Here is a 13,123-nt window from a genome sequence, read left to right as displayed (position 1 = left end):
TACCGAGTCCATCGCTAAAAGCCGAGGTTGATGACTGTAAATTAAATCCAACAGAGGCGTGTCCCAGAGCAGCACTGAGGGTATTCTGAAAGAAGAGAGTAAAGTTAGCTCATGTAAATAATAATTTCTACTCAGTTCATTTTATAATGTCAGTCTCTCTCCATTTGGACCACACTACAACCTTCCTTTACTTCACGGAACTCCAGACAAGCAAGAGGTTTTTAGGATGTCTGGCTGGCTGGTTTGGGCTATAAAGGGAGAGGACACCAGGAGAGGCACTCACACCTGGTGGTTTGTGGGAGGACGCTACCCAGGTGGAAGTCTCTGTTCTTGATCATGGTTCCTGGACGGCAGTGCCCAGAAAGGCCCAGTTAAGGAAAGAACACTCCGATGGGCCGGTCATTCTCCCCAGAGAAGGGGCTTGAGGACTGGGGCCCTGGAAGGGCCGTCCACAGACTTTCACCTTACTTGGAGTTTGACAGTAAACCTTTGTCCAAGTTATGCATTTGCGTCTTCTACGGACCCCCGTCACACTCAGAGTAAAATGTGAACTCTCCTTTTGGCTCACAAAGCCCCGACGGCTGGCCCGTCCGCCTCGCTCCGCCTGGAGGCCCTCTCCCAGCCTCAAGCTGTGCTCCTGCGGCACCCAGATGGGCTTGGTCCCGGCCACCCTGTATCCTCTCCACTCCTCTCTCTATCCACCTAGGGATCCATCCTCAAAGGCAAAGGACCATAACTCAGACCACATAAGCTTCCCGGGATCCCAGGTCGGAGACATGCCTCCAGCGTCCACGGCAGGAGAAACCAGAGGTTTGGGGCGGCCCCACAAGGGCTGGCACACTTCGTCAACATGACTAAGAGATATCGTCTGGGGGTGGCAGCACAGAGGGGCCTCGTGGGCAGGCCCGCCATGGGCAAACAACCCCGTTACTCATGAGTAAGCTGCAGCTACACGTATCAACATCAGCAAATCTCAAAAACCGTAACAGTGAGTGAGAAAAGGTCTCAGAGGAATATATTGAATGTATGTGTCTTTCAAAAGTACATGAAACTTAATATATTCGATTTACTATGTATACAGTAAAAATCAATGAAAAGGGACTTCCCTGGTGGCGCAGTGGTTCAGAATCCGCCTGCCAACGCAGGGGACACGGGTTCGAGCCCTGGTCCGGGAAGATCCCACATGCCGCAGAGCAACTAAGCCCATGTGCCACAGCTACTGAGCCTGTGCTCTAGAGCCCGCGAGCCACAACTACTGAGCCCGCGAGCCACAACTACTGAAGCCCGCGAGCTAAAGCCCATGCTCTGCAGTGAGAAGCCACCGCAATGAGAAGCCTGTGCACCACAACGAAGAGCAGTCCCCGCTCGCTGCAACCAGAGGAAGCCCGCGCACAGCAACGAAGACATAATGCAGCCAAAAATAAATAAAACTAAATCTTAAAAAAAAAAAAATCAATGAAAAGCAAATAATCATAAACTATAAATTTCAAAATAACGGTTCCTCTTGGAAGTCGGGGTGGGGTGGATAGCAACCAGGAAGCACACCCGATGTCTAAGCAGTACTGCTCAAGCTAGGCAGGCCAGGGCCCAGGGCCTGGAGAGCTGGTTCTCACGTTTACACCGTGAGTCTTCCCCGGGTCCAGCAGCGACCTCGCCCCCTCTGCTGCCCTGACAAGGACCGGAGAGGAAGATGAGAGGACCATGCCCGCTCCTGGGACTGTGTAACTGGGCGCCCTTCCATTTTGTCATTAATTGAAATAATTTATTTCCATCATTCAAAACTAGGAGTTTAAAGGTACAGAGACAACTAAAAACATCTTTTCATCCATCAAATATTTTTACATCAAAATGTAGCAATTTCAACTCTTTGAAAGTAAACCCAAAGTACAGTATCAAAAGAAAAGCAAATGGCACAATATACAATCTTCCAAAATCATTATAAAAAGAAGAGCTTTTATTGCAAAGCGTCTCCAAAGACCTCCATGTCCGAAATCAATCAACCAATCAAGCAAGCCTGCGGCCTGGCCATGTGAACACAGTGACGCTGCAGGGTCCTGAAGAGAACTGAGATCCCAAGAACAAAACAACCAGCATTATTCCATTCACACCTATTGTTCCACAATCCCATCAAGCTCGCTCCCACCTCCGAACGCACCAGCCGTGCAGCATCAGGACCGGACACGCACAGGCACACAGGAGACAAGCACAGCTGCCAGGACACAGTGCTTATGGAGAGCAGATTTCCAAGGTCTGCACTCGGTTTCCAAAAGATCTAAGTGGTTTCCTGACCTGTGCTTACAGATGTGTATGTGTGTTTTGCAAAGATGGTTTTAGATTTTTCTGTCCTTATGTTGCTGGTACAGGACTTTTTGAAGCTGACATTATTAACCTCAAGGACTAGAAAAGCAGCTTCCAATCACCACACCTTGGTTTTACTGAAAAGCAACAACTCACTAAGCTTTTCAATTTTCCTATAAAGGCAGTGACGGAACAACGCAGAGTTTATGATGAATGTCTACACTCGGAATGCAACAAATTATACAACTACTATTCAGTTTTGAAGGAAACTTGAGTTTCTCAAACCCAGCACAACTTACCACCTGGAGCCACATCATCCTGTGCTGTCCTGGGCACCGCAGGGTGCTGAGTATCCCGGCCTCTACCCATGCATGCCGGGAGCACCTCCCCAAGCTGTGACAGCTAGAACATCTCCAGACACTATCCCAAGTCCCCTGAAGGGCAAAATCACATGGGTAGAGAACCAGTGCTCTACTGGGCCCAAGTTAAGTGATGTTAAAAAATAATATATTTTCAAGTTGTCTGAGGTCATGCAGGGAATTAAAAGCCAGTTGGAAACAAAATCCAGGGCTTCTAAATTCTAGTCTAAAGGTCTTTTCATTTTAAGAGAAAATACTTAGTAATTGACTCAATTACTCCTAGAAGACAACACAAATTAAGAGCCTCTAAAATATTTATACCTTGTGACAGAGTAATCCCATTTCTGGGGAATGCACATTGAAGAAATACCCTAAAAATATGAAAAACGCTTCTTGTTGCACACACGTTCACATCAGAACCAACACACAACTATAATCAAGCCACATATTCACAAGGAAACACAGCAGACTACACTTTACTGTCAGAACGACAGCATTCAAAGAGCACGTTCCCAGCCCAGAAGTAGAGACCAGTGGGGACAGAGTGCAGACGCAGACCCTGGCAACATGAAGCCAGTGTCAACCACAGCTAAGCCCGTGCGCCACAACTACTGAGCCTGCGCTCCAGAGCCCGCGAGCCACAACTACTGAGCCCACGTGCCACAACTACTGAAGCCCGTGCGCCTAGAGCCCGTGCTCCGCAACAAGAGAAGCCACTGCAATGAGAAGCCCACACACCGCAATGAAGATTAGCCCCGGTGCAGCAATGAAGACCCAACGCAGCCAAAAATAATTAAATAAATAAATTTATTTTTAAAAAGACCCAATGCCGCCCAATTAATTAATTAATTAATTTTTCAAAGGCCTGTGACTGCTAATCGCAGTTTCCGTTCAGCATGAGATGAGCACTAGACAGTTGTAATCAGTCCCACGGAAAGCACGGTCCCCTCGGCTGGCCCACACTCTGGGTTTTAAAGCACGGAGCACCGCCCTGGCCTCCTTGACCGCCCTCCTGTGCGGCCTTTCCAGAGGCCCCAGATCCCAGGAGCCCCAAGTAGCCAAAGCCTGGTCTTGCTGCACTGGCCTCAGCCGGAGGTCTGAAGACACAGACCAGTTCTCCAAGCCCAAGCTCCCAGGGACCACAACGCTCCCTGGCAGAAGCTGGAGTGTGGATGCGAGTGACAGCGGAGCCCCGTGTGGGCAGATGCTCCACACACACCGTGGACAGAACCAGCGCCAGGACACCAAGGTGCTGGAGGGCGGTCATACCCACAGGGCGATGGGGCTGAGTGCATGTCTGCCTTCCCTTCCCTGCTCCCCAGAGCAGCCGCGGGCTCCTGTGGTAACGCTCCAGGTCAAGGGGCACGGGGCTGGGTGCGGGCGGCCAGCACAGAGCTCAGCCTTCCAGAGCAGGAACTTCTTCCGTAGTTCAGACAATGGCACGGAGGAGGCAGGATGTGTCTTGAGGTCTGTGCACAGACCAGCTAGGTCCACACATCCACACACCCAGCAGAGCGCAGGGCGCCTCTGGGTACTGGACTGCGTTGTCAGAGACCGCCATTTTGGTACGTCAGAAATGGTCCAGTAGCCTCCACAGAATGTTCATAGCAGTTTTATTCATAATTCCCCAAGACTGGAATTAGCACAGATGTCCTGCAACAGGTGAATGGTAAACAAACTGTGGTCTGCGGAGAACAACACTCAGAAACACAAAGGAAAGAAAGTTGTTACCAGTGTGGCAACAACTCTGATGGATCTCAAGGGGCTTGTACTGAGCCAACCCCAAAAGGTTACATTCATGATTCCATTCCCATGACGTTCTCAGAGACAAAATTTTAGAAATCGAGGACAGATTGGTGGTTGTCAGGGTTAAGGACAAGGGTGAGGCAATGAAGCAGAAGGGAAGTGGGTGTGATTATGAAAAAGCAAACAGGAGAGTCTCTGGTGGGGACAGTGGATACAGGGACCTAGATGTGATGGAGATGCACAGAACTGTGCGCACACACGGTACAAGGAAGGCCCACCTGAATAAGATTAAGATTCATCGGCTGTATCCATGTCAGTACTCTGGTTGTGATATTATACTACAATTTGACAAAATGTTCCCATCGCAAGAAACTAGGCAAAGTAGCCAAGGGGTCTCTCTGTATTATTTCTTACAATTGCATGTGAATCTACAATGATCTCGATTTTAAAAAAGTCTCATATTAACAATTTCATATTGTTTGGCCTAACCTCATCTCTGAGGCCCTGTGAAGGTGCACAGCCTCACCAAGGTCACCCCGAATGGGGGGCCAGGTCTCAGACCCAGGCTGACTCCAGAGCCCACACTCAACCACCACCTCCCTGAAACTGGAAACGGAGAACACGTGTCCCTGCTGTTCTCACTGAAGCTTTAAAAACCCCCTTAAGGACTTCCCTAGTGGTGCAGTGGTTACGAATCCACCTACCAATGCAGGGGACACGGGTTCGAGCCCTGGTCCGGGAAGATCCCACATGCCATGGAGCAACTAAGCCCGTGAGCCATGGCCGCTGAGCCTGCGCTCCAGAGCCCGCGAGCCACAACTACTGAAGCCCGCGTGCCACAACTACTGAAGCCCTGGCGCCTAGAGCCCGTGCTCTGCAACAAGAGAAGCCACCGTAATGAGAAGCCCGCACACCGCAACGAAGAGCAGCCCCCGCTCGCCGCAACTAGAGAAAGCCCGCGCACAGCAATGAAGACCCAACACAGCCAAAAACAAAAAAACGTTAATTAAAAACAAAACAGAAATAAACCTTAAAATGTAACCAAGAGGACTGAGGACACTGTTTGAAGAACGCAAAGGCAGCCGGGCCTCAGTCACAGAAGGACAGGACAGACTGAGCTCTATCTGCAGAGTTACAAAGCCTCCCCACCCCGGCCCGCCACAGTGCCCAGAGCTCAAAGAAAGCCTCACTCTGCCGGGGGGCGGGAGGGAGGGCTGATTTTTGGTGTTGTTTTAGGATGGGTGCTATCTGTCACTGCTTCCTTGGCTAGATTGGAGAGAAGGCTCAAGGGAACAAGGGGGGCGGGGGGGGTGGGGGGCGCGGGGCATAGCTGAGGCAGGTGGGGAAGGAGCTGGAGGGAAAACGAACGCCCCATGTACAACTTCTCTCTTCAACTCAGATGCTTCTTTTCACCAGAGGACAAAGCAAGCAGGAAACAGAAAATTAATGTTTCCAGACAATTCGCTTTTTGCCCCTGAACAGAAGAAAGCGCAGAATGAACAGACACGGGCACACGGGGAGGCGGGAGAGCCTGAGCTGCTGTCCAGGGACCAGTGCCCACTGAGCCGCCAAACCTAGGGGAGGATAGAAAGGGGTTTCTCAGATATCAAGCCACACAGCTATGAAGAGAAACCCCAGGGAAACTGTAAACCAGGGCCTGGGCAACTCCTGAAAGCTGGGATAAGAGCACAGAATCAAACTAGGGGAAGTGGGAGCAGACTGGGAAAGCAGGCCCCTAACGACTGGAGCAGGGGACAGTGCTGCGCCTGACAAAACAAGCTGTCCATTCGCGGCAGGAGTGACATGGACACCACCGAACCTTCACCAGCCTGCCTCTGGGTCAGCAAGTCCACACTCAAGTTCACAGGCTCCTCGCTCCCTACGCACCGTCCACACAACAATCCACATGGAGAGCAGTCCTTCGGACATCACAGACGCACTTGAAATCCTGACGCACAAGACGAAGACTCCTTTCCTGAGGGTCTAAGTCAGGAAACAGATGACCGATGTCTCTAGCTCTCAGCAAACTCAGACTTCCCAGTCAGCATCATGCTCTCCAGAGACAACAGGATGCTGTCACCCACCGTGGTCGGGGTGCACTGGGACCCCAGCAATGGATACACGCAAGGTCACAGGAATCAGGGCTGTGGCTTCCCCACTTCACTCGTGTCAACAATCACGACTGATCGATCTCAGGCTCTCACCACTCCCATCTGCTTTACTTCTCCAAAAGGAACAGTCCAAGGAGGACAGACCACAGGACACTGGGCACCACCCTGTCTTCTGTTAACGGGAGCGCAGCATCAGTCCAGCTCCATGAAGTCGCCATCCCCGTGCCCCACGAGTCTCACCGCAAGCATCCACATGACAGTGCTTAACAGAAGCGGTCCACCGACCACTCAGGAACGCAGACAGAAATCACAACCTACCACAACAGGACACAACTAAAGCCTGAACTCAACCAGGTTGTCCAGCTAGAAAACTGACCTTAAAAAGGAACACAGAGACTTCCCTGGTGGTCCAGTGGTTAAGAATCCGTCTTGAAATGCAGGGGATGCCGGTTCCATCCCTGGTTAGAAAACTAAGATCCCACATGCCGTGGGGCAACTAAGCCTGCGCACCACAACCAGAGAAGCCCACGCACCTCAAAGAAAGATCCTGCGTGTAGCAGCTAAGACCCGACGCAGCCAAAAAATAAATAAATAAATATTTTTTTTAAAAAAAGAATATAAAACCCTAGAGAATCTACAAGAAACCATGAGAGCTAACAATAGAGTGCAGCAGAGCAAAGCTGCAGGACACAAGATCAATGTGCAAACTCAGAGGCACTTCTAACATGCCAGCAGGGAACACTCTGAAAGAGAAATTAAGAAAACAACATCATTTACAACAGCATCAAAAAAAAAAATAAAATATATAGGAATGGATTTAACCAAAGCGATGCAACACGTGTACACTGAATGAAAACCCACAAAATACTCGTGAAAGAAATTACAGACGACCTGAACAAGTGGGAAAGCCCTGTGTCTGGGCTGGGAGACAAGACAGTTACAAGGGCAGCCCTCGCCAAGGAGGAGCCCACACGGCCTCTCCCAAAGCTGGCCCAGGTCCTCACAGCCACACCCAAGTGTCATCAATGCTTTCTTTCCTTTAAATATCTCAGACGCTTGCAGCTTACAGATGTACAAAAGTTCTGTGAAAGGATTTTTGAGAGCAGGCAAGGAAGACACAGCTGAAACGTCTAGTACTCCTGAGTTGCCAGTTTTTCTCCCTAAAAGGGTGATTTAAAAAAACAAAAATTGACAAATTCTTAGAAAGGTATAACCTTCCAAGACTGAACCATGAAGAAATAGAAAATATGAACAGACCAATCACAAGTAGTGAAATTGAAACTGTGATTAAAAATCTTCCAACAAACAAAAGTCCAGGACCAGATGGCTTCACAGGTGAATTCTATCAAACATTTACAGAAGAGCCAACACCCATCCTTCTCAAACTCTTCCAAAAAACTGCAGAGGAAGGAACACTCCCAAACTCATTCTATGAGGCCACCATCACCCTGATACCAAAACCAGACAAAGATACTACAAAAAAAGAAAATTACAGACCAATATCATTGATGAATATAGATGCAAAAATCGTCAACAAAATACTAGCAAACAGGATCCAACAACACATTAAAAGGATCATACACCATGATCAAGTGGGATTTATCCCAGGGATGCAAGGATTCTTCAATATACGCAAATCAGTCAATGTGATACACCATATTAACAAACTGAAGAAGAAAAACCATATGATCATCTCAATAGATGCAGAAAAAGCTTTTGACAAAATTCAACACCCATTTATGATACAAACTCTCCAGAAAGTGGGCATAGAGGGAACCTACCTCAACATAATAAAGGCCATATGTGACAAACCCACAGCAAACATCATGCTCAATGGTGAAAAACTGAAAGCATTTCCACTAAGATCAGGAACGAGACAAGGATGTCCACTCTCACCACTATTATTCAACATAGTTTTGGAAGTCCCAGCCATGACAATCAGAGAAGAAAAAGAAATAAGAGGAATACAAATTGGAAAAGAGAAGTAAAACTGTCACTGTTTGCAGATGACATGATACTATACATAGAGAATCCTAAAAATGCCACCAGAAAACTACTAGAGCTAATCAATGAGTTTGGTGAAGTAGCAGGATACAAAATTAATGCACAGAAATCTCTGGCATTCCTATACACTAATGATAAAAATCTGAAAGAGAAATTAAGGCAACACTCCCATTTACCATTGCAACAAAAATAATAAAATACCTAGGAATAAAGCTACCTAGGGAGACAAAAGACCTGTATGCAGAAAACTATAAGACCCTGATGAAAGAAATTAAAGATGATACCAGCAGATGGAGAGATATACCATGTTCTTGGATTGGAAGAATCAATATTGTGAAAATGACTATACTACCCAAAGCAATCTACAGATTCAATGCAATCCCTATCAAATTACCAATGGCATTTTTTACAGAAGTAGAACAAAAAATCTTAAAATTTGTACGGAGACACAAAAGACCCCAAATAGCCAAAGCAGTCTTGAGGGAAAAAAACGGAGCTGGAGGAATCAGACTCCCCGACTTCAGACTATACTACAAAGCTACAGTAATCAAGACAATATGGTACTGGCACAAAAATAGAAACATAGATCAATGGAACAAGACAGAAAGCCCAGAGATAAACCCAAGCACCTATGGTCAACTAATCTATGACAAAGAAGGCAAGGATATACAGTGGAGAAAAGACAGTCTCTTCAATAAGTGGTGCTGGGAAAACTGGACAGCTCCATGTATAAGAATGAAATTAGAACACTCCCTAACACCATACACAAAAATAAACTCAAAATGGATTAGAGACCTAAATGTAAGATGGACACTATAAACATAGTAAGGAAAACATAGTAAGAACACTCTATGACATAAATCACAGAAAGATCTTTTTTGATCCACCTCCTAGAGTAATGGAAATAAAAACAAAAATAAACAAATGGGACCTAATTAAAAGCTGTTACAAAGCAAAGGAAACCATAAACAAGACGAAAAGACAACCCTCAGAATGGGAGAAAATATTTGCAAACGAATCAACGGACAAAGGATTAATCTCCAAAATATATAAACAGCTCATGCAGCTCAATACTAAAAAAACAAACAACCCAATCCAAAAATGGGCAGAAGACCTAAACAGACATTTCTCCAAAGATGACATACAGATGGCCAAGAAGCACATGAAAAGCTGCTCAACATCACTAATTATTAGAGAAATGCAAGTCAAAACTACAATGAGATATCACCTCACACCAGTTAGAATGGGCATCATCAAAAAATCTACAAACAACAAATGCTGGAGAGGGTGTGGAGAAAAGGGAACCCTCTTGCACTGTTGGTAGGAATGTAAATTGATACAGCCACTAGGGAGAACATTATGGAGGTTCCTTAAAAAACTAAAAATAGAACTACCATATGATCCAGCAATCCCACTACTGGGCATATACCCAGAGAAAACCATAATTCAAAAAGACATATGCACTCCAATGTTCACCGCAGCACTATTTACAATAGCCAGGTCATGGAAGCAACCTAAATGCCTGTCGGCAGACGAATGGATAAAGAAGATGTGGTACATATGTACAATGGAATATTACTCAGCCATAAAAAGGATCGAAATTGGGTCATTTGTTGAGACGCAGATGGATCTAGAGGCTGTCATACAGAGTGAAGTAAGTCAGAAAGAGAAAAACAAATATCGTATATTAACGCATGTATGTGGAACCTAGAAAAATGGTACAAATGAACCGGTTTGCAGGGCAGAAGTTGAGACACAGATGTAGAGAACAAACGTATGGACACCAAGGGGGGAAAGCCGCGGGGGGGTGGGGATGGTGGTGTGCTGAATTGGGCGATTGGGACTGACATGTATACACTTAAGTGTATAAAACTGATGACTAATAAGAACCAGCTGTATAAAAAAATAAATTAAATAAAATTCAAGGGCTTTCCCGGTGGCGCAGTGGTTGAGAGTCCGCCTGCCTATGCAGGGGACATGGGTTCGTGCCCCGGTCCAGGAGGATCCCACGTGCCGCAGAGCGGCTGGGCCCATGAGCCACAGCCACTGAGCCTGAGCGTCCGGAACCTGTGCTCCGCAACGGGAGAGGCCACAACAGTGAGAGGCCCGCGTACCGCAAAATAAATAAAATAAATAAAATAAAACAAAACAAAACAAAATAAAATTCAAAAAAAAAAATACCAGGAAACAACCCTGAGATTATTAATCCATAAAACAAGGGGATTAGGTTTGATAATCCCTAACACACCTTTCATTTGAAAAGTTTAAGGTTCTTCGATATCCAATGTAAAATTGTTTCCTTTAAAAATACATCATTTTCCCTAAATGTGTGCTACTCTTTTCATGGAGAATGTGAGCTCACACCAATAATCTGCACAGGTTAACATCTAAAATGCAACGAATCTGATTAGGGGGGCGGTATGGAGCTGGCAGGGGTGAGCAGCCCTAACACTGTAGAACCAAGATGCAGCGGGGGCAGGCGGCCCAGCACAGAACAAGGACCAAGTCTAGGAACTGCTGAATGGATGACTTAGTACCAGGTGTCCCACATTGCAGGCCCCACCCCAGTCCTGCTGGAAGGCCCATCCTCTGCCAGTTCCACCAATGCACCAGCTGCCCAGACAGGAAAGAAAGGGACAGCACCCAAATGAACAGCTCTCTTCAGACAGACAGAAGGCAGTGCACACTGTCTGGAAGCTCTCCAGCGTCTCTCTGGAGATCAGGACGGGAGCCGGTGCCCACCACACCTTCCCATGTTCGCGGGCATCACAAGCAGGGGACCTGCAGCCGCTGGGCAGGGAGGCGTAGGCAGGAACCCAGCCCCAGCCCAGCCTCTCAGGAGAGCTTTCCCGACAGCGGACTGACACCCAACCCTGTCCTCCCAGGAACCCGCAGTGGTCACAGAGCTCTCGAGCAGCAACGGTGGGCGGAGGGGCCAGCTGGCCACGCGCCTAGCATGTCTCTGTGCCGTCCGCACACACTCTGGCACGCGTCCTGCACAGAAGGGTAGCCCTGCCACCCCACAGCTGCCCACCCCTGCCCTGCACCTGCTCTCCCTACACTGGCTCATTTAACCCTCATGACAACCCTGACAGTAACAGGATCGGCTCCTTTTTTCTGTTGAGAAACCAGATTCTGAGATGTTGAATCATTTGCCTCAAAGTCAGGATCAAAGTCAGGCTGCAGAGCCTGTATCCACGAAGGTCACTCACACTACCACCCCCAACCCCACTGTGCACTCACAGCTTCTGGGACGCAGCTGAAGTCTAAAAGTGACCAAGCCCTTCTGACCCAAAATACAGACACAAGGCTGGTATTCACAAGAGAGTTCCCAGCTCAGAAACCCAGGGCACGCTGAGCTCCTCCTCCCTCCAAGCCAGGATCATAACTGATGCTGCCCTGCCTTGGCCTCTGGGCAGCACCCATCCCGTCAGGCAGCTACCCACCCAGCCTCTCTGCTGGATCCACCCCACCCAGCCTCTCTGCTGGATCCACCCGCTCCTGCGGTGTGGGTCTTCCCGGCTCTCCCGGGGCCATCCAACCTGCCTCTGAGGCTCTAACAACCATGTGGGTAGATCTCAATCCCCATTCTCCAGCTCAGAGCTCCCCACGGAACTCACAAAGTCCAGCCACACCACAGACACATCCACAGCACACACAAGTGCACAGATGGAGCCCCAAGGGAATTATGACTATATTTCCTGCCCTGGTTCAGGGTACCACTTTCTAGACGATCGATCCTCCAAGCCAGCAACCTGGCATGCCCCCCTCACAATCGAAACCCAGTCCATTCCAGCTCCAAGTCATCACTCTCTCCCCCTCCCTCCGCACTGGCCCAACTCCTGACTCAGGTGCAGTATTTCTCCACCTGTGTCATCACAACAACCTGATTCTCTCCACTTCCCACCGCACTGCTGAGAAGTGAACGTGGCACATTAGATTCATCCCTATGCACACCTCACTCTGCCCACGGGAGTCACTGAGCTCACGAGGAACAGATTCGTGTTCAAACTTCAGACCATCATGGCAGAGCACACACGTACATGCACACACACAGCTGAGGAAAAGGCCTCACGGGACAGAAGCTCCGTCCTGCACGGCAGGCACCCCAGCGTTTCCTGCCGCGCTCCCGGAGCTGGTGGGGGTCAGCTCTTGCTGCAGGTGTACCCACTAAAGATGACCTCACAGCCCATCAGTGCCACCACCCTGGTGGACAGCCCCAGGGACCCAGGTGCTGAAGGATGCTGTCCCCAGCTGCCACCGTGGCAACTCCAAATCTCTCCAAGTTTCTTGGAAACATCCCGTGTCACTCACAGGAGGCTGCCTCTCCCCCGCTGCCCATCTGGGCAGGTTCCTCTCCACCCTCCAACAGCATACTCAGGCCCTCACTTTCTTCCTTAACCTGTCGCTACTGTCCAGGCCGGCTTTCTGTCTTTACGTCATGTCACGATCATGCTGCAGACCCCACGCTGCACCCTGGTCACCGGCAGGCACGCAACGGGAGGCCCCGTGTGGAGGAGACCGCGGGCCTCAGGGGCACCGGAAGAGCACAGCTGATCAGTGGGCAAGCGGGTGTGGAAAGGAGGCCGCTTCCCAGAGGCACGG

At 48.7% G+C, this 13,123-nt stretch overlaps 1 protein-coding gene across 5 annotated transcripts in view; it reads right to left on the bottom strand.

The window, feature by feature from the left end:
- The window catches only part of ANKRD11 (ankyrin repeat domain containing 11), a 170,770-nt gene that overhangs the window by 99,784 nt on the left and 57,863 nt on the right, over nucleotides 1-13,123 (bottom strand). For all 5 annotated transcript variants that reach the window (XM_079906560.1, XM_079906562.1, XM_079906561.1 and 2 more), the window contains exon 2: nucleotides 4-85. The gene's annotated coding sequence lies outside the window, so the exon portion shown is untranslated. The remainder of the gene's footprint in view (nucleotides 1-3; nucleotides 86-13,123) is intronic.

This window comes from Stenella coeruleoalba, assembly GCF_951394435.1.
Source record: "Stenella coeruleoalba genome assembly, chromosome: 20".
Classification (NCBI taxonomy): Eukaryota; Metazoa; Chordata; class Mammalia; order Artiodactyla; family Delphinidae; genus Stenella; species Stenella coeruleoalba.
Note: the sequence above shows the minus strand (reverse complement) of the source record. Positions and strands in the feature narration are given on the sequence as shown.